This window comes from Triturus cristatus, chromosome 5_2, assembly GCF_964204655.1.
Source record: "Triturus cristatus chromosome 5_2, aTriCri1.1, whole genome shotgun sequence".
Classification (NCBI taxonomy): Eukaryota; Metazoa; Chordata; class Amphibia; order Caudata; family Salamandridae; genus Triturus; species Triturus cristatus.
The window spans coordinates 274,048,360-274,073,373 of record NC_140588.1 but is presented as its reverse complement, the minus strand read 5'-3'; the positions used below and the strand labels follow the sequence as shown (position 1 = coordinate 274,073,373).

The 25,014-nt window shown below is 44.2% G+C and overlaps 1 protein-coding gene across 2 annotated transcripts in view; it reads left to right on the top strand.

The window, feature by feature from the left end:
• The window catches only part of ATXN1 (ataxin 1), a 1,009,465-nt gene that overhangs the window by 65,889 nt on the left and 918,562 nt on the right, over positions 1 to 25,014 (top strand). The window lies entirely within an intron of this gene.

The window sequence follows — 25,014 nt, the reverse complement described above, 5'->3', positions numbered from 1 at the left end:
CTCACCAATGTGCAGTTAGATTTGTAGCTTGTTTTGTCACCTAATCCCATTCAACGTTGTTTCTATAGTCAAGCAACCCCTGATACGAAGGAACCTGCAGCTTGCTTCCCAAGTGTCTACTGTGTATGTTTGTGTATGTGTTAGCGTAGTATATAGATTGTACATATAAGTGAAGCAAAGTAATGGAGGCCTCTGGGTTCCATTTTGGAAGTCCTTGGCCTGTTCCTGTTAACCAGATGGGGTTGGCTTTGTTTTCTCAGGCAGTAGTAGGGTATCAGGAGGGAGGAGGCCTAGACATGGTAATGGGAACATAGGAGACAAGGCTCCTATAGAAATTCCATTAGGTGCTTTTGCTGAGAGGAGCTGCTGATTAGTCTACCTGTAGCACTGCCATTTGGTGAAGGAAGGGCAGCAGTCTCTATGGTTCAGAGTGAGAAGTGAGAAGGGACCTTTAGGTGAGACCATCTTGTTGTCTCTCTCTTGATCACTGTCCTTGTGGCTGTTGATAGCCAGGTGCAGATAGTTCACACCGCTTTGTGCTTCTGTTGTGGGTGCTCCAAACTGGAGACGGCCCTTCTGTGAGGAGCTTCACTCTGCATAAGGGATGTGTCTGCAAAACAGCATAGAGAGGCACTTGCAAAAAGGAAGCCATCCCAAACCAATGCTGTGCATCTGCCTTTCTTTAGGTAAAAGGAAGGGATAGCAATGTATATTTTCCTATCTCGGAGGACCAGACAAAGCAAACAGTATTAATTTAGATTTCAAAGTGTTGTATCATTCTTCACTTGACTCCGTAAACTCAACATAGGGGACACTGGAGTCTGAAATGCACTATTGTATCAACAGACTATGGCCAAAAGACCAGGTAAACTCTTCAAAAAAATGTTATATCATCTCCCTATTTGTAGAATAACAATACAACTTCTTATCAAAATGCGCCAAGGAAAAATACATTTGATGCAACAGGTGCTCAGTGATGAGTGACATGTGACAACACCGCTGATGCCAGCTACGTGGCGGCCAAAACAAACTCCCCGGCAACAATTAGGTTGACGACAAGCAGACTAACCAAAGAAGGCAGAACAGCACAAGGGCTATGCCATGGCGTATCTGGCCTCTCTATGGCTGTTGCTCACCTTGGTAACTTCAGCGATTAAAATTGTTAATCATAGAGAATGTTGGGCACCGCGGACGACCCATAATAGGCATCTGTGAGAGAGGATGTGGTGTGACAGCCAGAGCTGCCGAATTTGGAGCTGGGGAACCAGGTTCGAGTCTCAGCGTTGGCTTACCATCCTGTGATTCTGGGCAAATCACTTAATCTCCCTCTGCCTAACAAAAATGAATGTGTCCTTGTGTAATGTAACTGGCGCTCATATACAGCGCACCAATACCTTCTGGTCAAGTTCATGCTATATAAAACTTCAACAAAAAAAAACATCTTTAGCCAGGCACAGGATGCATGAAGGAAATGACTTGAGAATATCTAAGGGATAAGGGCCCTCTAGGCCAACAAAGCTGCAACACCTGGACCCTGCCTGCCCCAAATATGTAAACCCCAGCATCCATGCACTCAATGTTATTCGAGAACTGTGCAGAACACAAGTCAAGCTTTATTTATGAAACCTTTACTGCTCGTTTCTTTTGTATCTTGTGCTGCAGTTCAAACACATATTGTTCATTCAAAGTGAAAACTTAACTACGTTGCAAACGAGAAACTGACATGTAATGCTAAACCACGAAAACCGCAGTAATTCCTTTCAAGATTGATAAAATGAGTACAATTTAAGTCGGGTAGCAGGAAACCTCTGCCAGTCACTGCCAAAACGCTGCACGGGTTGACATGCCCTTTATTACCAAGATAACATACTTTGTGTAAATGGAGTCTGGGTATGAGCCAAGCAGCACAGGCGACGAAGGCCTTTTCCGAGAATTCAGAATCCTTCGCCCTTTCCGATGTCGTGGGCTTGTTATTCAATTTAGCAAAGCCCAAGGCAGACATTCACCCCAGGGGGCGGGTGGGTAGAACCACGATAGCACCTCTGTATTTGTACTGCGCACTATCTACTTACTACTTTATTCCTTACTTTTGTTATACAGATGTGCGATTGTCTTGGCATAGCCACCAACTGTCTTTGTTGCTAAATTTAGCAGCATTGTATAGGCTTGGGAAAAGTTAAATTAGCGAAACTCTCAGATTCTTACCCAAGCCGGCCAGGGCGGGTATCCTTCATCTGGATGCCTCATGGCCAGCACACGTGCTATACACTGCACGACTAACAATAAGGTGAGGTGATGGAATATCAGTATGCAGCTGGCATACTATACTGACAGAGCACTGGCACTGAGGGTTGGACTGGACTGAAGGGCAATCAGGAAGTTCCCGATGGGCTGGTCTGACCGATCGGTGTGTTGGCTGGTTTCTTAGAAGTCGCGGACCAGTTTTTATGGCCAGGTGGGCCGGTTTTCACCCTTGATGTATCTGATATTACCAGTTTTTAGCTATCTGCTCCGCTAGTGCGGTCCACTTTTATTTTGGGGCCCGGCCTTATTTTTTTGGCCCATTTCGACCCTGCACTATGGCAAAGTATGGGGCATATTTACAAAAAAATGTCAGAGCACGGTGCTACCCCAAATTTGGCACTGCCGTGCTCCGACATTTTGCCATATTCACAAGTAAACGGCGCACCCCTGTGTTGCCCCTAGCACTGGTGCAAAAAAAGCTGCCTAGCACCAGCGCAGGTACCCTGCTGCCATGTTGCAAGGGTGTCTGCGCTGCGGAGGCAATTGTTTATGTGCAGGAAGGCACATCTTCCTGCATATAAACAATCTATAATGGTGGTCTGTTACTTCTATGTGTGCTGCAGCACACATAGAAAGAGCAAAGAAAGAGGAGAAATTCATAATTTCTCCTTGTATTGCCATTTTAAGACCAGGTATTCCCTGGCGTTCGTTTTTAGCGCTGCTCCAGCCTTGTAAATCTGGGTCAGCTTCAAAAAGCAATGGGTGTTGTGGTGGAATGCCCACCACACCCATGTCTGCCCCTTTGCCGCAAAGGGCTGCGGCGGAAAGTGGCATATTTACACAGGGTGTAAGCCTTAGTGCCACCTTGTAAACATAGGAAATGGCGCTACGCTACCGGAGCGTCAAAAAAAGTGGCGTTCCGTGGCGAATGGGGCTTGTAAATATGCCCCTATTTGTCACAGATAGTTAGGAAATGAATAAACGTACAGGGGGCTACACTGCACGAGCAGGAACTCCAATACAGGGTCCAGGGGCCTCATAGGCCCTACTGGCACTATTGCACCGCCGGAATGTCACTTTTTTGATGTTCCGGTGGTGCAATGTGCCACAGCATATTTCTAAGGCCACGTAAAGTCACTTTACGTGGCTTTTCATGGCCTTATAAATGTGTGCGCCTTTCACGCAGAACACTGCATAAAAGAGGTGTTCCATGGGTGTTGCTGTGGGTGTTCCCACGCACCACCCATGGAACCGGACACATTCCAAGATTTACGAGAAATCATACAGTGGGAATGTGTCAGAACCCCAGGGGGGCGTTAGGGAGGCGCAACGAGGGGAAACGTTTTAATTTCTACCCGTGCTTTCCTTTTTCTATCCGTGCCGCATTCTGTTCTGCAGCACACGTAGAAAAAGGAAATCGCCTGAATTTATTGATTTTGTGCAGTATGGTGTCCCTTACTGCACAAAATCAATCAGTCCCGCAACGCAGGCACCCTTGTACCATGGTACGGTGCAACAGGAGTAAGGCGGAGGAGCTACAGAGAAGCACTATAGTTAGCCAAGGCGCTAAGCGCTGTGTAACAAATAAATCAAGAGAGAAGCATGGGGGCTTTAGTAACTGTAGAAGGTACTGGCTTTAGAGAAGAGGCGCTCTACCGAAAATACACACAGGAGTTTGAAAGAGATAGAGAAGGTTCAAGATGCGCTGTAGTAAGACAGTATCCTTCAAATGCACTATATTCGAGGTGGAGCTGTGCTACAGAGACGCGAGAGGTCTTTTAAAGTCACATAGGCGCTTCTAGACAGAGAAGCGCTACAGCCACCGCGCACACATTCACCGATGCCACCACTATGCGGCCCCCTCAGCAGCGCCTCCTTGATGCTGGCGACTCCGAGGACCACCGCGCGAAGGGAGCACAGAAACACGCCTCAGCATAAAGAGAGACCTTACTATTGTAAAACAAGCAGCGGTAGCGTGCAGCTCTGGGATGGATGAAAAGTGACGGCGGCGAGCTGTGGCCTGAATCCACGGCTCCCGTGTGCGCCTGTAATTGCTCGGCCTGGTATTCTGTGCTTGTTGGTGGCCTAGAGCCAGTGACTGAGCAATCTCTGTGAACTGATCCTTCTTTGATTCTAGACACAATTTAGATCGTGTATATATATATGTATTGATTGGCATTCAGTTTGAACCTTCCCCTCGAACAAGAGCTAAAAAAAACCCGGGCCAATCAGAATCCTGTTCTGGAAGCTTCCATGCCCCTAGTAGACATCTCAATCCGAACCACTGGAGCTTTGTAAATTATTCATATCTTCTGGCACGCTCCTCAGGATGAATACATTGCACATAATTTACAGAAGCAGCGTCACTGCTATTAATTCGGGTAGATTGATAGAGATGGAAGGGGAATCTCTCTCAATTTCTTCTGGATGTCTAAGGAACGTTAACACTAGTTCGGCACAAAGAGGTATTGTCTCTCAGGGACCCCGTATGTGGGTGGGGACCACCATAAGCGGGACCCGATGCTTTTCGGAACTCCACTGAATTTAGCAACAGTATTATTATATTACACATATGTACATTTACTTCAAACTAAGTGCAATACTTGCAGCATCAGAATACTCGACTCCTTGATTATTTATTTATTTAATTTGCAGTTTTAAAGTACGAACTTGGCCCGAGAGCGCTAGAGTGCTTCATATGAGAGCCAAATTGCACCAAATCGTTTTTGCTTGAGCTGGGGGCAAAGGGAGATTGAGTTGTTTTCCCAGAATCGCAGTAGGTTGAGATGAGGCCAGGAGTCGATATTGTTCCCTACCTGCAAGGGCAGCAGCTCCGGCCGTTAAGCTACATCTGATTTCAGGGTGTACCAAGAACCCCTCCTACTACTGGGGTATGATTGTTTAAGGATCAGCGGCGGCTCCTCCACTATGGGGGAGGAGCGTCGCCCCCCCTCCCCACTGAAAGCCAGCTAAGGAAAACAGGAAAAATACAATTATAATACATTGGTTTTATTACCATTTTATTTTTTCGCGTTTTCCTCTAGAGCCAGCCAAGTCTGGACGGGGCCAGCCAGCAGGGGAGGAGTAGTGCACACTATAAGTGTGTAGTGTGCATGGCGGTTTGGCCAGCCGTCTTACACCGGGCACACTGTCATGCCCTCTAGATTTCCTCAACCCAGCTGTATTGCATAGCCGGTTGGAGAAACAGCGCAGACTCCCAGGCACCGTCTGAGCAGCAAACCAAATCCTTTTGCTGCTCTCATGCTATTGAGAGCAGAGCCGTGATTGGGTGGGGAGCCTGTGCTGGTGCCCCAGGGACTTCTGGACACCATCAGGAGAGAAGAGGAGCACCGAGATGTCCAGCAGCATCTGAACAGGTACGTTAAATTTTTTTTATAATTATTTCCCTAATCCCCCGTCTTTCCCCCCACTTGAGTTTTGCGGCGGCCGCCACTGTTAAGGATGTTTGACTTCAAGACTTTTCTGACCATGTGATATCTTTGTAGAGAACTAATGGAGGCAGACAGGGCCGGACTGGCCGTAGCGGGCACCGGGCAATCCCCCGGTGCGCCGCACGGGTGGGGGCCGTTTTTGTTGCAGGGCTGTTTTTGCTTTCTGAAGCATGAGAGACTGCGCTGTGGACCACTGGGACCTCACTGTGACTGCTTTACGTGTGTGCAGTTCAGGGGAGTTTGTGGTTTGTGATGATTCTTGTTAGCTGCTGTAACAGAGCAGCCTATCTTTGTCACTCATTGTTAAATCCAATGTGTTGAAATCTTCCACAAATCAGGCTGCTCTTGGTATGGTTATGTGCTCTCTGGCTTTACTGGACAGACTGGTGAGTCAGTCTGGTTTTGTAGGCGTTGAATTTGTTCTAATGCTTTCTTGTGAAGTTCCATGTGCTGTGATTTTGTTCTACATTATAGCTACCTGTTTGCACCAGCCAGGTTCTGTAAGCATGAGTCAGGCCCTGTATGCACAAGTCAGGACTTTCAAAGTCCAAGAAAAGTGTAGTAGCTGGTAATTAACCTGCTTATATACACGCCACTGGCGTCTCTCCCCACTTCCACTATTTCGAGTTGGATTCCAAGAACTGTTGGCCAATCTAATGGCTGGATGGAATGCCAGCGTCTGTTCAGAGGCAGGAATCCTCCTGATTTAAAGCCTGCCTGGGGATGTTCTCCTGCCCAGCAAAAGGAAAAAAAATTAAGATTGTGTTCATTTGGTCTGGCCTTTTAGACTATTCAGCTTCATTGCCAGCCTATTGCTTATAAAAACAAACATATTATAATATATATAGAGGGGCTTCTGGTCTACAAGCTCCATTAATTGGTCTGTTAAATTGTCATTCACACTTTGCTCCCGCCCCCTACAGCTTTGCAGTGGATCCGCCTGCTTTACTCATTTGCTCCATTCACTTTGAGTGACTGCACACAGCCCGTGCATATATTTCCCATCCACCTAAAAATAGTTCCTTCCTCTTCAGTGATAAATCTATTTGCAATTGTGCTTTTCATTTATATATTAACTTTAAATAGGTGTTGTTCATTTTGCCTGCACTTTGTTTGCCCAGTTAGCTGATGATTTATTTTCGGTGTCCTTTTTAATGTTATAAAGTGTTCAGGTGACATTGTAACATTGTAGCTGCCTGTGAGGTGGGCGCTTGATTAGCTGGTGATTGAAGCTTGTCTCTTTCACAAATAATAATAAGATTCATGGCACAACTGAAAGGACTGAGTATTTATAAAAAGTAAAACAGCCACATAAGTGAATGTTTTTAAATGTACGTTTTGTAATGAAAGCGCATGGCGGCCATGTTTAGGTGGCCATGTTTTATTTTTTTTTCCTTTTTCTTCTTGTGGCATGCTGTCACAATTAAAAAAAGTAAGAAATTAACCATTTCGCTAGCCTGCTAAATCCAATGCTATTGGCTTTGTCAGTACTTGTTTTAGGTGTGTCCTAGAGTCATCTTTAGCTGTTTCACTTGCCTCATATAATAAATGGACACATACATAGAGGGGCTTTGTGTCAGCCCTCTTTAACCCTTGGTCTGTTCAACTGTTATTCACATTTTGCTTCTGCCCACCACAGCATACAGCATTGGCTGTCTTGCACTGCGAGTGACAACATTTCCCTTGATCACAAATACACTTCAACCTAAACAAGCATTTGCAATGCAATCGGTCTCGCCTTTGGGATCTTATATCTATTTAGCTATGCAGCTATTAGCCTGTGTGTTGAAATATCTACTGTTCTATAACATGGAGGGAAAGTAAGCACCAAACTGCGTGACACACCAGGTATGGGAACACATGGAGAGAATTATTGCCTTTCAGCGGGAAATGGTATAGTCCAAAGCTCTGTTTTTTTTTTATAATTCTTTTTATTACAAAGCTCTGTTTTTAATATTAAATCAGGGTCTTCGGTGGTCATATCACTGAAAATACAAGATTTGAAAAAAATATTGTCTATGGGTGCTCGTGGAAGACAATTTCTGTGGACTGGGATCTAGAGAATGCTAAAGTGATTCTGGTATTTTACTGAACTCTGCTGGTCGTTTTCTATCAAGAAAGTTAAATCGAGGCAGTTGCCAGAATTTTTTTAAAAAGAAAGTCCCTCAGCAGAAAGCAATTATGGCATTTTACTTAACTTTACTGGTCGTTTTCTATCAAGACAGTTAAATAGAGGCAGTTGAACAAGCAGAAAGCAATTCTGGTATTTTACTGACCTCTACTGGTCGTTTTCTATCAAGACAGTTAAATAGAGGCAGTTGAACAGAAAAAAAATCTATAAGCGGAAGCAGACAAGTACTAGGGATGATCTCCAGAGCCCACAAAGTACATACACATATCAGTATATACTAAAGTATATACAAGAGGTCTCAAATGCTCGACCTAAAAAGGGGCACTTCAGTGCCAGGGCTGGCAAGCTAATATTTTACTTTGCTAATTCTTTTTTCTTTCAATTTTTTATTTTTTTTATTTTTTACTCATCCTTGTTGTTTTTACTTGTGTTTAGTTAAAACTATGTCTTCAGGCTAGAGTAAATGAAAGCCAGTAGTACCCTTTGTTTGCCTCTATGTACACTTGCTGCTAGGAAGCACGTAAACTGTTCTGTTAAAATTATGTGCAATGGTTAATTTATCTTTAGATTACAATTGTGATTGCAAGAATATGTCTGCCACGTTCCGCTTGTGGCATTTATCCTCTTTATTTTTGTGACACAGGCTTGCAGTTTTTTTTTTACTAACCCTCACACCAGATTGCCAAGGCAAATCCTACTGCTCTGCCAGTGCTTCTGTGTTTTGGAAATAATTCCTGCACCCTAATTAAGACTTTTTAGTGAATTTCACACTACTATGGGCACCTGGGAATGCCAGCTGTGGTTTTAAGGGCAGCTTTACTCAATTCTTCGTTTAGGAACCTTAGACATTGTAAGGCCTAGTCACCAAAAATTGGTAAATCTACAGCTGCAGATGTAATCCTACACTTGAGTATAGGTTTACTACTTTCTGAGATTCACAAATATTCCCAGAAATTCACTAAGAAAGCTGTGCGAAGCGCAGGACTCCATGCAGGTTCCTGGGAAGGTCATGTAATATTCCTTTGTGATCCCATTCCTGTTGTGTGGCGTCATCCAGACCGAAAAACTTGACATGATGTTATTTTTTGCCCCCCTCGCATGTTTATACCATTTTTATATCCCCTTGAAAGTATTGCTGCATATTTGGATTTCATAGGTTAGGAGGCATGGCCATAGGTTGGGAGGGGGAAGGGGGTGGAGTTCATTATTTTTTCGTTGGCATTGTGGTGATATACCCTGCAATATTTATGACTCAACTGGGGATAACGTTCTATGCTTCATCGTTGTTTTCTTTTGCCAGTTATTGCTGTACGTAATTCCATGTCTTAACAAAATACAATAACCTTTGTGTTAAAAAAAAAATCAATACTGAAAATCTTAGTTAAGGGGAAATACGATGCCCTGTGCAGAGGTGCACTCGTTTTTTTTCTTCTTTTTTCTCTGCCAGTGAAGTGTTTTTCCCTCTGAAGAAACCCCTTCCCCTACATCCCCAACAAATCTGAGGGTGATCCATTCCCATTCCCACCCTAGAAAGGAATTTACGCCAGATTTTGGCTGGAGCACGAATTCAACCGTTTCTAGGGTGGAAAGGAGAATGTGAGAAGTTTGTAAATGCCAACAAACATAACTTGTTTGCAGGCATTCACAAACACCCAATATTAAACACACCTTAAAACCGCTTGGAATGACCATATTCTGACCCATTAAGTGAGATTTGCGGAGGCAGAGAAGAACCGGAGATCTCCGTATACGTAAATGGGATCTGGCATGCCAGGAATCTATTTGTGAATTCCTGGAGGCGTAAGTTAGGTAACTTCAGTTGTAAACCCGTGTTTATGACCCAATTTACCTCTGCGTATATGCAGTAGCGGCTGGCATCCAATAAAAATGGTGAGCCAGCGCAATGGGCAGTAACAAACAAACAAAGGGGGAGTAAAAAAAACACTTCGCTGATGCTCACCGCTGCTCTCATCAATGATCTTCTGCTCCTCTGGCCACAGGCTCCCAGAATCCCCTGCGGCCAATCCAGACGCTGCTCTCAACATGAGAGCAGCATCGGGATTGGGCGGAGCGCACTGGTTTTGCACTTCATCGATAGCTGGGAGCCTGTGCCTGCTGGTCTCTTCACCCAGCAAGGCAGCTGGGTTGGAGATAAGTCAGTGCGCATGACGGTTTGGCCATCCTAAGACAGGCGGCCAAACAGTTATGCGTACTGACAGCAGTGCCCAACACTCCCCCTCACCCTGCTGCAGTGCTGGGTGCCTGTCCACAAGACTCAGTCGGACAACAAATAAAATGATAATCATTTATGTTTCAATTTAGAGGCAGGCACCTTCTAGAGTTGGCACAATGTGCTGTAATAACAGAATAGTGCATGGTCACGCAGTCTATATTTCACAAATTCATCATTCTGTAATAGCATGTGTTAATACTAGTAAAAAGCATCGCCACTCTAGAACTATGCACCCCATGCCTTTCTACATCTTACCTTGAAAAGACTATATATAAAAGCAAATTTTTATACTTATTAGACAAAATAGTTGTAGTATGAATCATATTGGCATATGTGTGATGTATAATGTGTTAAAAACCACCTAGTGAGCAGCAATTGGTGTTATTACAGAGACTTGCAATGAAAGGAAGCCTAAAGATAGTGTCTGACAATGTATGATTTCAACATTTAAGAGGGACTACATATAATTTAAATTTATTAATGTGAAATGCTAGCAGCTCTAAAAATGCAGATAGGGATGCTGCAGTAATAAGAAACGGCCTACAGCAGTTTGAGGCGTTAGACTATTCATAAAACGTTCATATTTTAAAGGTTACATATATTATTAGAATTTATGCGCGCAAAGTTTTCTTTTTACAAACACGGATTTACACAAAGCGTCAATCATGACGCGCAGCGGCACACTATAATAAGATTCCTTTGATATGCACATTCATACAAGTGGCACGCATTTAAAATTCGATTTAGAAGGACAATTATTTCTGATCCTAAAATATATGTTATTATCGTTTATCATGCAGCAACGCTTTACTTTATATTTATCAATTTATTAAATGGTTTTAAAATTGTGCTTCCTTGTCTTTAAAAAATGGAAGATGTATTTTATGTCGCAGTTATTTATTTGTTTGGTGAGATCCAAAGAGGAAATTATATTGTTAAGGAATTTAAATATTTTTAGGTCTCACCTGTGATAGTGCATGCTACGCTTGTGGGACTATTGTGTAGAACAAGGGGCTTGCAGCCAGCCCATTTCTTTCCATTTGTTGGCTTCTTTATCACTCTTCTGTCCTGCCTCCTAATTGGCTGGCGCATGTCAAGCAGCACTGTCTTTCCTTTCTGTGGAGCATGGGCTAAGCGCAAATTGAGTCAACCTAATTAGGGCCTGTCTGCTGCTCAAACTGTGATTGAGGTACTATTTCTTCTCTCCTTCTCACTCGTGAGTGGTGCTTCTTTCCCCTCCCACCCACCTCTTCTCCATGTTGCTGCCCCACCATCCATCCCTGTCCTCGTTGATTACCCGTACACTACCAAAGCAGTTTAAATATTTTGGAACAGTGCATGGGGACTGTTTTGCTTATGTTGATCAGGAATGTGTTTGTCGCTTGTGGAGTACACTTTTACACACAGCAAGCATTGGCAAAGTCATTTTTTAAAAAGCTCTATGATGCAGCAGCTCTCTATGTTACCATTTTTTAAAAACTGGCAGGCATGTTTCACTGCAGCTGCTGTATAACATGGCTTAAAGTTGAAAACATAAAAAGGCACTATGACGTGGCCAGCGTTGACCGCGTCATAGCTGTTTGATTTCCATACATCTGAGGTGAACAGTTGTGACTTTGTTTTGATTATTTGGAAAAGACCAATAATATTCAGTTTTTACATCTCTCAAAGTTTGAAGCATAGGGCAACCAACAATATGCCCAGTAACACACAATTGTAAGATGAAGTCATGACGCCGGGATTAATACCTAGATTCCAGGTTGCCAACCATTTAGCACAGCATTTGTTTCTTTTCCCTTCTTGCAAACATCCGCTACCTCTTTATTCTTGGTAGCGACAGCGCCTTGAAGGGCTCCCTTAGCAGCACTGCCATAAATGTGTAAGTACAGGGTTCATTCAGCTCAGGTCTGGCAATCCTTTCGGGCACCCCACGACTGCTGTCAGTGACTGCCATCTTGTGACATAGCGTTGGGGATGCCATGGGGCAGTTGCCCTGGGCACAAATCTTGGAGCACAAATTGCACCGTGCAATACTTGACCTGACCCGGGCACTGGCAACCCACGCTGCGCTGCTGCTGCCACCCCCTGAGTTTTCTTAAAGCTGCTTCTATTTTTCACATTTGCCTAAGAGTCCCCTTGACAGTTTATGCAAGCAGAGCGGGATTTACAGAAAACCACTGAGGTTCACCACCCAGTGCAAATGTGTTCAGGATGTGACTGGCCTAGTGCCCCGTGCTGTGCTTAAAACCCGTTTAGTTGAAATTTTACACACTTGACAACTTGTTTTCTTTGAGCAATACATGTTCTGGCTCAGTCTAATTTTTACAGGGCACACTCGCCTGCATGCATGAAGACGTGTGCTATCATCAAGCACTACAGCCAGAGCTTTAAGTGGGTTGAAAAAACATGGAGGTCTCTCAAAGGGGCGTGGACGATGTAATTAAGGGTGTGGCTTAAAAAGACATAAGCTAAAAATCTGTGCTTACTACAGTGCGCCGCCCGGCTGGTATTTTGCTGCTTCTGTCATTGCATCCGGATATATAATACAACAATTAACATTACACCTACAACAAGCCAGGCCTATTGACTTTCTCACTGGTTCTTTGTTGCATAAGATAAATAAGCAACAACTATGGCCTCATTGTATATAATATTTCTGAAATATTTCAGTTCTGAAATGATTGTATTGTATTGTAATTACATTTATATAGCGCTGTCGAAGTGCTTTTTCGGCGGGTAGCACGCTACTCCGGAACCAATACAGGATTAGTGGTGAATTAGGATAGTGAAAATATGAAAGTGAATTGACTGGTGGATATATTAGTCAGTTATTTGGATTGAGAAGGATATTGGAGGGATAGAAGTGGAAAAAGGTTTGCATTGATACAGTGCTTGCTACCCCTGATGAGGTGTTGACGCGCTTTTTTGACGAGTAGCACGCTACTCCGAAACTCACAAAGGATTAGTGGTGAATTAGTATAGTGAAATATGAAAGTAATCTGAGCGGTGGATATGTTAGTTTATTTTTTGGAATGAGATAGATAGTGGAGGGATAGAAGAGGGAAAGGTTTTGCCTTTATATTGTTCTTACTTCCCCTGATGAGGTGCTGAAGCACTTTTCAGTGAGACTGTGAAAGAACTATAACGAGTCTCGTTCAAGTTCCATCAAATATAAAGGGTGGTACTGCTGCAGAGTTGAGATTTTTTTTTTTACCCTGAGTGTGAGGGCCAAAATGGAGAGCCTGATAGGGACTCGTCTCAGCACCTGCTTTAGAGAACTGGAGCTGCCGGTGCTGAGTACTTGCAGGACTAGGCCCACTTAAAGTCCTAACCTCAGCTCTTCACCCATGGCCTGTGAGTGCTATACAAATGCTACAAATAAAACACATAGAGGCTTGTTTCAAGATATTTTTTAAAATGCTATATATATTCATCTTTTGGCCCAATCACATAATGACGCTGAAACGTCTTGCACCTGGTCTCCCCCAGCCTTGATTGCGGCGGCTCAGTTGATTAATGCAACTACTTATGATACCTGTGTTTGATACTCCCTCGCAACCTGACATCCCTCCGTTGCTGACGAGAGCACCATTAAGATGTGTTTTAAAATACGTCTGTTAACTTTCAGTAGCACTTAGAAGCATCTCTGAGGGAACGCTTGCTCTATGTGTTAAACGTGTAGCGTTGTGATGGATTACAGATTGTTAGTGGTTGATTATATATGTAATCCCGATTCCAGAAGTTACCAGGGCCTGTTTTAGATAATATAGCTCCACGAGTTAAAGCATCAGTTGCAGAAAAAGTCCAAAATCTACCTTTCACAGGATTAAATATGGACTAACGCTGCCTTTTATCCTTTGAAGGCCCACTTTCTTTTGGCAGTAAAAAGAGTAGTATTATCGATTATTATACTGACAGAACTTGTTTGTAAAAGCATTGCTGAGGCTTTTGTAGGTCGAGCCTAGCAGCAGCGCGCATATGCTGCTCGCTCTGCGAGGCATGCTGTATTGGAGTATGCACTGAAAGCCCCGCCCACTCTCCACCCATATTTGTCATTGGCTTGTGTCATTGTTCTTAATAAATGTTGGCTTCTGATTCGTAAATAGGCTTGTTAGTCCCTCATTGGTACTGCCTTGTCTGCATTTGTTATCTCCCATAACGACTGGACCTTTTACTTGGCTTGTTACACGATCTGCATTATAGGTCGGTGAGCACTATTTTGTTTATTGACACTGATGGGGACAATGGTGGCCGCTTTTCTTATAGAGCGCTATGCTTCTCTAACTTGCATGCTGACTGCATCGCCCGCTTTAGGGACACCGCGGTCAGTTTCAACTTTAAAAAAATAAAACTTCAGGGACACCGCGCTCGGTGTCATTTAAAAAAACAAAAACCTTTAATAGTGAGCACGGCGCCTGCTTCAGGGACTCCCTGCTCTGTTTCTTACGTTTTCTTACGCAGCAATTTGTTGTCATAAGTCTTAGTCAAATTCGGCACATTTAAAGTGACCCACCAAATGTACCTTTATTTTTTCTGTGTATTTAACATGAAACACTGATATTTGATACTGGTGTTAGATTTAAAAGTGAAGTCTGTGTATTATGTCTCTGAAACTGCGTGTTACTTCAGTCCTATGTCGATGAGTGTTATTTGTGTAGCCCTAGTGTTACTACTGTCATTATGTAGTTCTATGTCTATAGCTTGCCCCGTTTTTTGATTTTGAAAATCTAGTCACCCTATCCTTCTGGTTAATCCTGAATCACATGACTATGGAGCCCATCCTGCCCACCTCTGGATCTGCAACCTTCGCGTTTATGAAGAGTGCAGCCTGCAGGGGAGCATTGGGGTTGAGAGGGACCCTCCAACCAATCAGTCCATCAACTCAGATATGTAAAGCGCTGCTATTCACCCACAAGAGTATCCAGGCACTGGTTTCTACCGGGCTAAGTGGAAGAGCCAGGTCTTGAGTCCCTTTCTTAATTCCGCGATAGAGGGCGCTGGCAGGCAATAAGTCAATGAGCCAAGCCGCCATCCAAAACCAAAAGAAGGTGAGGTTGTAGAGGCGGTCTGTCATTAGGGCTACAACCGGCCACTGCAAGGCTTTGAGTCAATGCCCCAGTGGGTTCTCAGTGCTGCAGTTGGCCGTAAGCTAGCCCTGGCCTAGCAGAGGCCATCCTACATAACCTTCTTGGAGCGTTGCAGTCTCTGAACTGCAGGCCTGCAAGCTGCGACACGCCTCTTTGATCTCCAGGCACTGAGCATGTCATTTGTCGACATTGCTCCTAGTACTCTGGCGATACCGCTTACAGCACTGGCTGAGCGTTCCACAGACACCAGGCTGCCCCTGTTGCATTCCTGTCTTTCTGGCATAAAGTGCAGTCATGCAGAGTAGAGTGTCAGAGTACAGAGTTGTGAAGTGGTGCAAAGAGCAGTGACGTATAGTACAGTGGTGCAGAGTAGAATAGAGTGTCGGAGAGTGCAGTGATGTAGAGTGCAATGGTGTAGTGATGTAGCGTACAGTGGTGTAGAGTGCAGTGGCATAGAGTAGAATGTTGTAGAGTATAGTGGCGTAAAGTGCAGTCGTGCAAATTAGTTGGCACAGGTGCAGTGGGATAGAGTGCATTGGTTTTTTAATAAAGTGTTGTAGAGTGCACTGGCGTAGAGTGCATTGGTTTAGAGTACAGTGGCATAGCGCTGACTGCAGAGGCATAGAGTGGCACAGCGTAGAGTGCATTGGCATAGAGTGGAGTAGAGTGCAGTGGTATAGAGTAGATTGTTTCAGAGTAGAGTATAGTGTTGCAGGGTGGAGCACAGTGGCGTAAAGTAGAGTGGTGTAGAGAAGAGTGGTGCAGCGTTGATTGCAGTGGCATAGAGTGGAGTGCTGCAGAGTGGAGTAGAGTAGATTGTTTCAGAATAGAGTGAAGTGGTGTAGAGTGGAGTGGTGCAGGGTAGAGTGAAGTGGTATAGAGTAGTGGTGTACAGTGCATTGGCATAGAGTGCCTTGAAGAGTGGAGTGGTGCATAGAGGAGTGCCCTTGACTGGTGTAGAATGCAGTGGCGAAGAGTGCAGTGGGGCATAATAGAGTGGGGTAGAGTGCACTGGCATAGAGTAGAATGGTGCAGAGTAGAGTATAGAGGTAAGAGTGAAGTGGCGTACAGTGCAGTGTCATAGGGTGCAGTGGTACACAGTAGATTAAAGTGCTGTGGAGTGCATTGGCATAGAGTGCAGAAGAGTGGCTTAGAGTAGAGTGCAGTGGCATAAAGTAAAGTGGCACAGAATAGAGCGGCATAGAGTTCAGTGGCAGAGAGTGCAATGCTACAGAATAGAGTGTCGTAGAATGCAGTGGTGTACAGTACATTGGTTTACAGTGCAGTGGGGTAGAGTGGTGCAGAGTAAAATGACAGAGTGCAATGGTATAAAGTGGCGTAGAGTGCAGTAAAGTTGAGTATGGTAGCATACAGTGCCGTGCTGCGGAGTAGATTGGTATAGCGTGCAATGGTGTAGAGTGTATTGGTTTTGAGTGAAGTGGTGTAGAGAGTTTTAGTGTAGAGTGCAGTGCAGCAGAGTAGAATAGAGTGGCATTGCGTGGAGTGGTGCCGAGCAGAATACAGTGACACATACTGCAGTGGCATAGAGTAGAATGTTTCAGAGTAGAGTGAAATGGCATAGAGTGCAGGGGTATAGAGTAGAGTGTTGCAGAGTGCAGTGATGCAGAGTAGTTTAGAGTGGATTGGCATAGAGTACAGTGGCGTAATAGAGAGTAGATTAGCATATAGTTCAGTGGTGGAAAGAGCAGTGTTGCAGAGTAGAGAGACGCAGAGTGAAGTGGCATAGAGTGAAGTTGGGCAGAGTAGAGTGCAGATGCATAGAGCGGAGTGATGCAGAATAGAGTGGCATAGAGTGCATTGGCTTAGAGTACAGTGGTGCAGAGAGTAGTGACATATAATACAGTGATGCAGAGTAGAACAGAGTGGCATAGAGTGCAGTGACGTAAAGCGCAATGGTGTAGAGTGACGTAGTGTGCATTGGCATAGAGTGCGGAAAGTAGAGTGGTGCAAAATAGTTGGCATAGGTACAGTGGCGCAGGGTGTACTGGTTTTGAGTAACGTGGTATAGAGTGAATTGGTAGAGTGCAGTTGTTTAGTGTAGAGTGGTGTAGAGTGCAGTGGCATAGAGGACAGTGGTGCAGCATTGATTGCAGTGTTGTAGAGTGGAGTAGAGTGGCGTAAAGTGCAGTGGCATAGAGTGCAATGGCCCAGAATAGATTGTTTCAGAGTAGAGGGAAGTGGAGTGGAGGGGTTCAGGGTAGAGTGGAGTTGCATAGAGTAGTGGCATAGAGTGCATTTGTGTAGAGTGCAATGTTGCAGCGTGGAGTGGTGCAGAGTGGAGTGGTCTAGATGAGTGGTGTAGAAGAAAGTGGCAAAGAGTGCCATTGTGCATAGTAGAGTGGGTATAGAGTCCACTGGCATAGAGTAGAGTGCTGTAGAGTAGAGAGGCGTAAGTGCAGTGTCAGAATGCAGTGGTGCACAGTAGATTAGAGTGGCATAGGTTTCAGTAGAGTGGCATAGAGTGGTGCAGAGTAGAGTGCAGTGGCATAGAGTAAAATGACATAGAGTTCAGTTGCAGAGAGTGCGGTGCTACAGAGTAGAGTGTCGTAGAGTGCAGTGTCGTAGAGTGCAGTGGCATACAGTGGTGCAGAACAAAGTGACGTAGAGTGCAATAGTTTAGAGTTGCATAAAATGCAGTGGAATAGAGTAGACTATACTAACATACAGTGCAGTGGAGCAGAGTAGTTTGACATAGAGCGTAGTGGCGTAGAGTGTATTGGTTTTGAGCAAAGTGGTGAAGAGTGCAGCGGCTCAGAGTGCAGTGCCGCAGAGTGAAGTGGTGTTGAGTACAATGGCATAGAGTGCAGTGGTGTAGAGTGGAGTGGTTCAGAGTTGAAGAGAGTGGTGTAGAACACAGTGGCTTAGAGTAGATTGCTTCAGAGTAGAGTGAGGTGGCGTAGAGTGTAGTGGTATTGAGCAGAGTGTTATAGTGTGCAGTGGTACAGTGTAGATTGGCGTAGAGTGCATTGGTCATGAGTAAAGTGGTGTAGAGTGCATTGGCAGAGAGTGCACTGACGTAGAGTGGTGCAGAGTAGAGTGGAGTGGCGCTGAGTGCAGTAGTGCAGAATGCAGTGCCATAGAGTAGATTGTTTCAGAATAGAGTACAATGGTAAGAGTAAATCACAGTATAAGGGACTGGGATAGAGTGCATTGATTGGTGTACAGTGGAATGGTACAGATTAGAGTGCACTGGCATAGAATGCAGTGGCGTAAAGTGCAGTGTTGCAGAGTAGGGTGACACAAAGTGGTGTAGAGCATAGTGGTGCAACGTAGAGTAATGTGGGATAGAGTGCATTGGCATAGATTAGAGTGAAGTGGTGTACAGTAGAGAGGCGCAGAGTGGAGTGGTGCAGAGAAGAGTTCAGTGACGCAGTGTGGAGTGGAATGGCGTAGTGTGGAGTGGTGAAAAGTAGCATGCAGTGGAGTGGCGCAGAGTAGAGTGGAGTATGCATGGTATGGTAGCATACTGCCAATCCAGACAACACATCTTCAGTTGAAAGTACCTGACATTTGCACTCATATACAGTTTTACTGATAAAAGTATACAGCACACAAACAATGTGTGGAAATGTCATCACCTAGGGCCTCATGTAGGAAGCCAAATACCGGTCGGTAACGGCCGAAATTCGGTAAATATCCCATTACCGACCGGTATTTAGGCATTTGCTATGTAGGGGGCTGATTTCTGGATTCGGTTACCGAATCGGAAATTAAGAAATCGGTAAAATACCGAATCGGTAAATACCGAATCCAGAAATGCAATGTAGGGAGCACTCTAAAGAGTGAATATCAGTATTAAGAATTCGTTATTTACCACCAAATACAGGTTGGTGATAAATAACGAATACCTTGCAAAAAGCAATATTTTGCTGATTTAAGTGTGCCATGTGGCAGACATACATGCCCTTAGGGCATGTATGTGCGCCACATGTGCACACATGCAAGATTCAGGGGTGCAACAGGGTGTCAATGTGACACCCTGCCACCCTTGTATATGCTCCCCCCATTACCGAATCGGTATTTACCGATTCGGTAATGAGGCATACCTTCCCATTGATTCCTATGGACCTCCAGGCCCATAGGAATCAATGGGAAGGTATGCCTCATTACCGAATCGGTAAATACCGATTCATGATTTCCGAATTTTTCCGATTCGGTAAACTTTACCGAATCATTACCTACATCACATTTACCGATTCATAAATACCGAATCGGTAAAATTCGGTATTTATGAATCGGTAAATGTGAGGCTACCTACATATGGCCCCTAGTGTATACATTTGATTGTCAGCACAGTTAATTATCAGACATTTAAGTTTTGTGTGCTTGAAAAAAAATTACATTGTACAGCCTTCCTAGCCAGCATGATTCCCACGTAGCTCCTCTCACTTTGAAGTCAGAAAAAAATAATAAGCACCAAGCTCCCTGAAAGACACAGCTTGACATCTGCCATCTGTCTATGAATGCACATCAGATGTGACAAAATAAGAACAAGATCTAAAGGCCTGTTTTCAGAAAGCTTGTTCGTGGAAGAATACAGTAAACACGGTTTAGGCAATGGGAGGGACTAAGTGAACCTGGAGAGCCTAAAGCAAAGAAATCCAGCAAATAGAAAGTCGGAAAATGTGGATCACATCCACAAAGCCAATGGTAATCAACGGGCGGAATGCATTCCAAGGTCAAGTTTCTGAAAGTCCTGATGAAGTCTTTAGCAAACCAGACAGGGTAGGCTGCGACCTAAAAAGAGTTTTGGCGAAGTAAATAATTTGATAACACGATTTAATGGAGGAAGCCGGGATTTATCCATTTTTTAGGATTTCACTTTGTACAAATCAGCCAGCAAATGGGTATCTATGTATCTTTCTTTATGTCAAGACTTTGTTTTTACCTCGTAGTGCATTTTTCTGCAATTTTATAAATATAACCCAAACCCGGCCCGAAAGAATTGGAGCACTTTACATGAGCACCACTTACATTACCCAAGGTCACATGCCTTGTTTATAGGCATGGGCAGATTACGTGATTTCCCAGAATCACAGGAAGTTGAGCCAACGCCAAAATAAAAACCTGGTTTCCCAGTTCATCAGCTGCCAGTCGTGACTGTAACGCCACATCCAGAGGAGAAGCCACATGAAAGCTGGGCTCGTGGTTCCAATAGGACATCGAGTTGAGCCAGAGCCAGGCTTCAGGCTCGAGTCTGACTTGAGGTTTCAGTGGCTCGTCCACCTCTAACAGCAACAGAAAAAAAGAAAGAAAAGAGTGAGAGGAGAATCATTAGATATACACCCTAAAAACTTGCTCCTGTTGTCCCCCGATAGACACCTTCGCTGCTCTCGACCCGTTGCTGAAAGTTGATTTTATGTATGCTATTCTTCTCTTGCAAATTGTTTTATTCGTATTGTGCCCTCATTGTAAAGCGCTCTGATAACCTTCCCTGTGTCTGGTCCGCGCTATAGAAAACTCTAAAAATAAAATAAAATAAAATTAGACATAGAGAGGAGAAGAAGCAAGTGAGAAGAGAGCTGGAGGACAGGGAGATAGAGTTAAAGGGTGAGAGAAGACGAGATAGACATAAACAAGACAGGAGGGGAGTGAGATACAGATAAGGAGAGAAAAGAGAGACATACAAGTACAAAGAAGGAGAAAAGAGCAGAACGAGAGGAGGAAACAAAGAAAACGGGGGCAGGGAGATGAAATAAGAGCCAGATAGGAAGACGGATAACTAACGAGAGGATAGATATAAAAAGGTAGGGTGGGTGAAGAAATAAAAGAGCGAGAGAGTACATTCGGGAGGCGCTGGATTATCACAACAATAGCTGACTTTCACCCAAGTTCAGAAATTCCACTTCCGCCAGTGCTGTCAGCTGATAGCGTCCCCATCATCACGGGGCTTTTTGATGAACACAAAATAGTAAAAAAAAAATGTTTAAAAAACTGCTAGCACACGAAAATACCTAGGGGCAGATTTACAAGCCCCTTGCGCCACTTTTATGTCACTTTTCCGATATTAAAAGTGACGCTAAAGTGGCGCAAGGGGCTTGTAAATCTTCCCCCTAGTACCTATCCTTTGTTCTCTCCCACTATAATCTATTGCATGCATGGGCGCCAAAAAGTTAATGTTAAACTCAATAATTCTAAAATAATTATTCAAAAATTTTGCACAGATCGCAATGCGACTCTGCCCAGCCTGTTACCATACACTATACTACCAGACCTTAAAAGTGAAACCACAAGTCCCTCAAATGCATTGTGCTTTTGGATAAAATGCTGGTACTGACGGGTGGTGACCCAATATTTTAACTCACTTCAAAGTCTAAATTGTAAAGTGTTAAAGGGATATAAAGCACTAAATAGAGCCCATGTAGTCATGGCGCTATTTTAAGTTGAATACCGGGTTGCTCCTGGGGGAAGGGTGGTTGGGAGGGGGGCGTTGTTCATGTGTTTTATACTGTAAAGATTTTAAGTAATCGCACAGTTAATAAAGAATACTGCTCTGGCACTGAAGAGTGTAAATTGTAAATGTATTTATATAGGGCTTATGGCCCCTGACAAGGCATTGAAGTGCTTTTTCCAGCCAGCAGCACACTACTCAAGAGCCCAAGATTAGTAATTAATAGGTCAGTACAATGATTTTGTTTTGTTTTTTGTTGTGCATTAGTTGTGTTTGGATTGTGCTCTTGATGAAGGGGCAGCTCTTCGGTAAAAGCAGCTCCTTGTGGTCCTTGTGTCACAGGCAGTGGCAACAGCCTAGGTTCCACCTACTTGCGCAAGTCAGTGAGTCATACGTGCCCATGTTTTATCTGACTGACACCTTCGGACTGAGCACCTAGCATTATGCATATACACGTTCTGTGCAGACGTATACAGCTGCTTAAAGTCCATTATGTCTGTGTCACCAGGTATAACCGGGCATAGGTTCACAAAACTTTATTGAAGTCCGGCCATTAGAAATATTGCTTGTTGCTTCTAGTAGTTCCACACACCTTTCAAGGACGATCATGGTAGAAACAGAAATTAGGTAAGCGAATATTGAGGTTTAGAAATACATAATAGAAAAAAATTGAAAAATGAATTTTAATCATAATAGATAAATAATAGTAAGAATGGTTAAGCTTTTTAGGGCCGCTTTTGCAGCCTCATTGTGCAAGAACTGGGATCCAATTATGCAGACATGCTTAGTTCTACTCAGGATAAAGTGTCACACATAAGGACACGAAATGTCACACCTAAGGACACTGATAATATGTAACTGTCACACATAAACAAAACTTGGCAGTTATGTCAGCGTAGCCCAAGGGGGCAGCACGCTGGTGTGTGCAAGTACTCAAAAGAGGAGGCCATCAAAGAAGGCCCAGTAATCTGTATGGCAACATGTGCAAGGCACAGGTGCTGCCAAATGAGTACACTTATGCAAAGTGGGCAAAGTTGGGAGGCAGAGAATACACCTCATGAACAAGGAAAGAAGCGGTAGACCAGCAAATGCCTATCAAGGTTGGCAACTTGAGTAAAAATTAAGCAATCTTTAAAAGACCCAAATTCCACCCGCTCCTGCAAGATTGAAATATTCCAAATTTTTTAGTCAGGGATTTGTGATCCAAGCACCTCTCATGCACCCAAAGGCACCCAAGGGCTGACGTACAACAGCTGAGCAAGCCCTTGTTGGCTCATGGCTTAGACTCAAGCCAGACGGGCACCCTGCACATGCAAGGGTGAGAGAGGAAGCCCTTGTTAGGGTCCTGTCCTGAAGAGGTTAGACTGACCCCCCCCCCTGCCCCCAGCCCCCCATGTTACCCTGCCATCCTCACTCCTCCATGGGAGCCTAATAATTGTGTTAGAACCCAGCGTGCCTTGGGTTTTCTAGTTTACATAAGGAGGGATCATTTGTCCTACTAGAAATCCCCCCCATACAACTTTCACTTTCATTATTACTAGGGAATAACAATCCAGGATAAAACAAGAACAATATAGGGACAGGAGGCTCTCCCTGCTTCTGTTGTTTTGGCTGGAACAGCAGCAGCACAGCACAGGTTTGGCAGTTCTAATTTTGTTTTTTTAATATGTTCTCACAAGTTACATTTCATTCAGTTCTCTGCCTGGCACCGTTTCGCTCTCCTCTCTGGCCCTCATTAACTCTACCTCGCCTTTAGCAAGAAGCCTTTTATCTGAAACAATAGTAGCCAAAAGGCCTAATTTCCTTTTCTGGACACCTCCTCATTCAACCTCCCTAAATGCCAGCTCCAGCCAGCAGAGCGAGTCCATTGAGGCTGCTGGACACTGCAGCCCTCTCCTTGGAGAGGCGGTGGTTGCTCACTCCTAGTACTCTATTTATGGATTTATTTATTTGTTTATTTAAGAGTTTTATATAGCGCCAGCTAGAGCCCAAGGTATCAGAGCGCTTTACAACAGTAAATGTTCACATCAAAGATAATAAGTATTTACAGATTGTATTTATGGCATTGATATAGCGCTTAATACCCGTTTGCGGGGTACCAAAGTGTATTATTGAATGGGTAGGGCACTACACTGGGTCGGAGGGGGCTGCGTGGATGTATTTCATTTTGATCCTCTGTAGGGTGTGAAGACAGCAGAGTTATTGTTCAGGTGACGCAGGTCAACAGGTAGGTTGTTAAGGCAGCAGAGCTGTCACTTAGGTCTGCACCGGTCTTTCAGGTTAGGTGCAAAGAGAGCAGAGCTCTCATTCAGGTCACCCTGGACGTACAGGCAGGGAGTAGAGACATGCAGTGTTTCAGATCAAGTGACACCAGACGTGTAGGTAGAGAGTAAACCCGGCAGAGCTATTGCTCAGTACACACAGGTGTTGCAGGGAGGGTGCAAAGACAGCAGAGCTGTCACTCAGGACACACTGGTCTTGCAGGTAAAACATGCAGACAGCTGCGGAAATGTCATGCCTTCCGCAGTAACTGCATGTTATATTGTTTGTTGTGCAACAAGCATGGTGTGACGAGACTCCACTCAAAGGGTTTAGCGGATACATTTACCACATGTATTTTTCCATTGTTTGTGGCCCTTGGTGTCTTCACTGATTGCATTTTATATACGGTTAGGGCTGTTTGCTGAGGGTTCTGATTGGGCCGAGTTCTGAGAGTCCTTTGATTGACTCCCCATTGGTGTTGACAGGATTGAGCCGCATGAACATCCCTTCAATCGAGTACTAATGATTGTTGCTAGATGTTGCATGATTGTGCTTGGATGCAGCTGGATGCCGGTGCCTTGTGGCTGTGGGGATGAAGCCTCCTCACTTTGATTGGGATGATTGATGGTTGCTGATGCTAATAATGATGCTGCTAGAGGCTGTTAATGTGCTTCACTTCTACAATGCCTTAGTTCATTTCAGATAGGTTATTTCGAGGTATGATGTACAGTGGTAATCATTGTACCTTTATTGGACAGTTGTGCATTTCCTCTAGGGTACAGCATTACAGGCATGATGATTGTGCATTTGCTGAAGCTGTGAGGCTGCTGATTAGGGGAGGGATGTGCAAGTGCATCGCTCGCCTTGCTTGATGTTACGGAATTAAACTTTAGCGACTTCACCAAAGTGAATGCATTTGTGCTGGCAAAACAGTGTTGTTGATGGATTGATGTGTTTCGCGTGGTTTACCTTCGAATTCACCAATGACTCTTCTTTCTGTTTTGATACTTTCTTATGTGGCTGGTAGTATTGTCCACATGAGCCAGCCTCCTGTCTGTGTTTGGTAGCTGCCCTGCGCCAAATATCAGTATTAGTTATGGGACTGTTGGTTTATATTATTCAGCTGTAGACCTCAAACCTTGTGACGTAAGCACAACTGAGTCGCAGTTTTTTACTTGGGTATATGGTATATT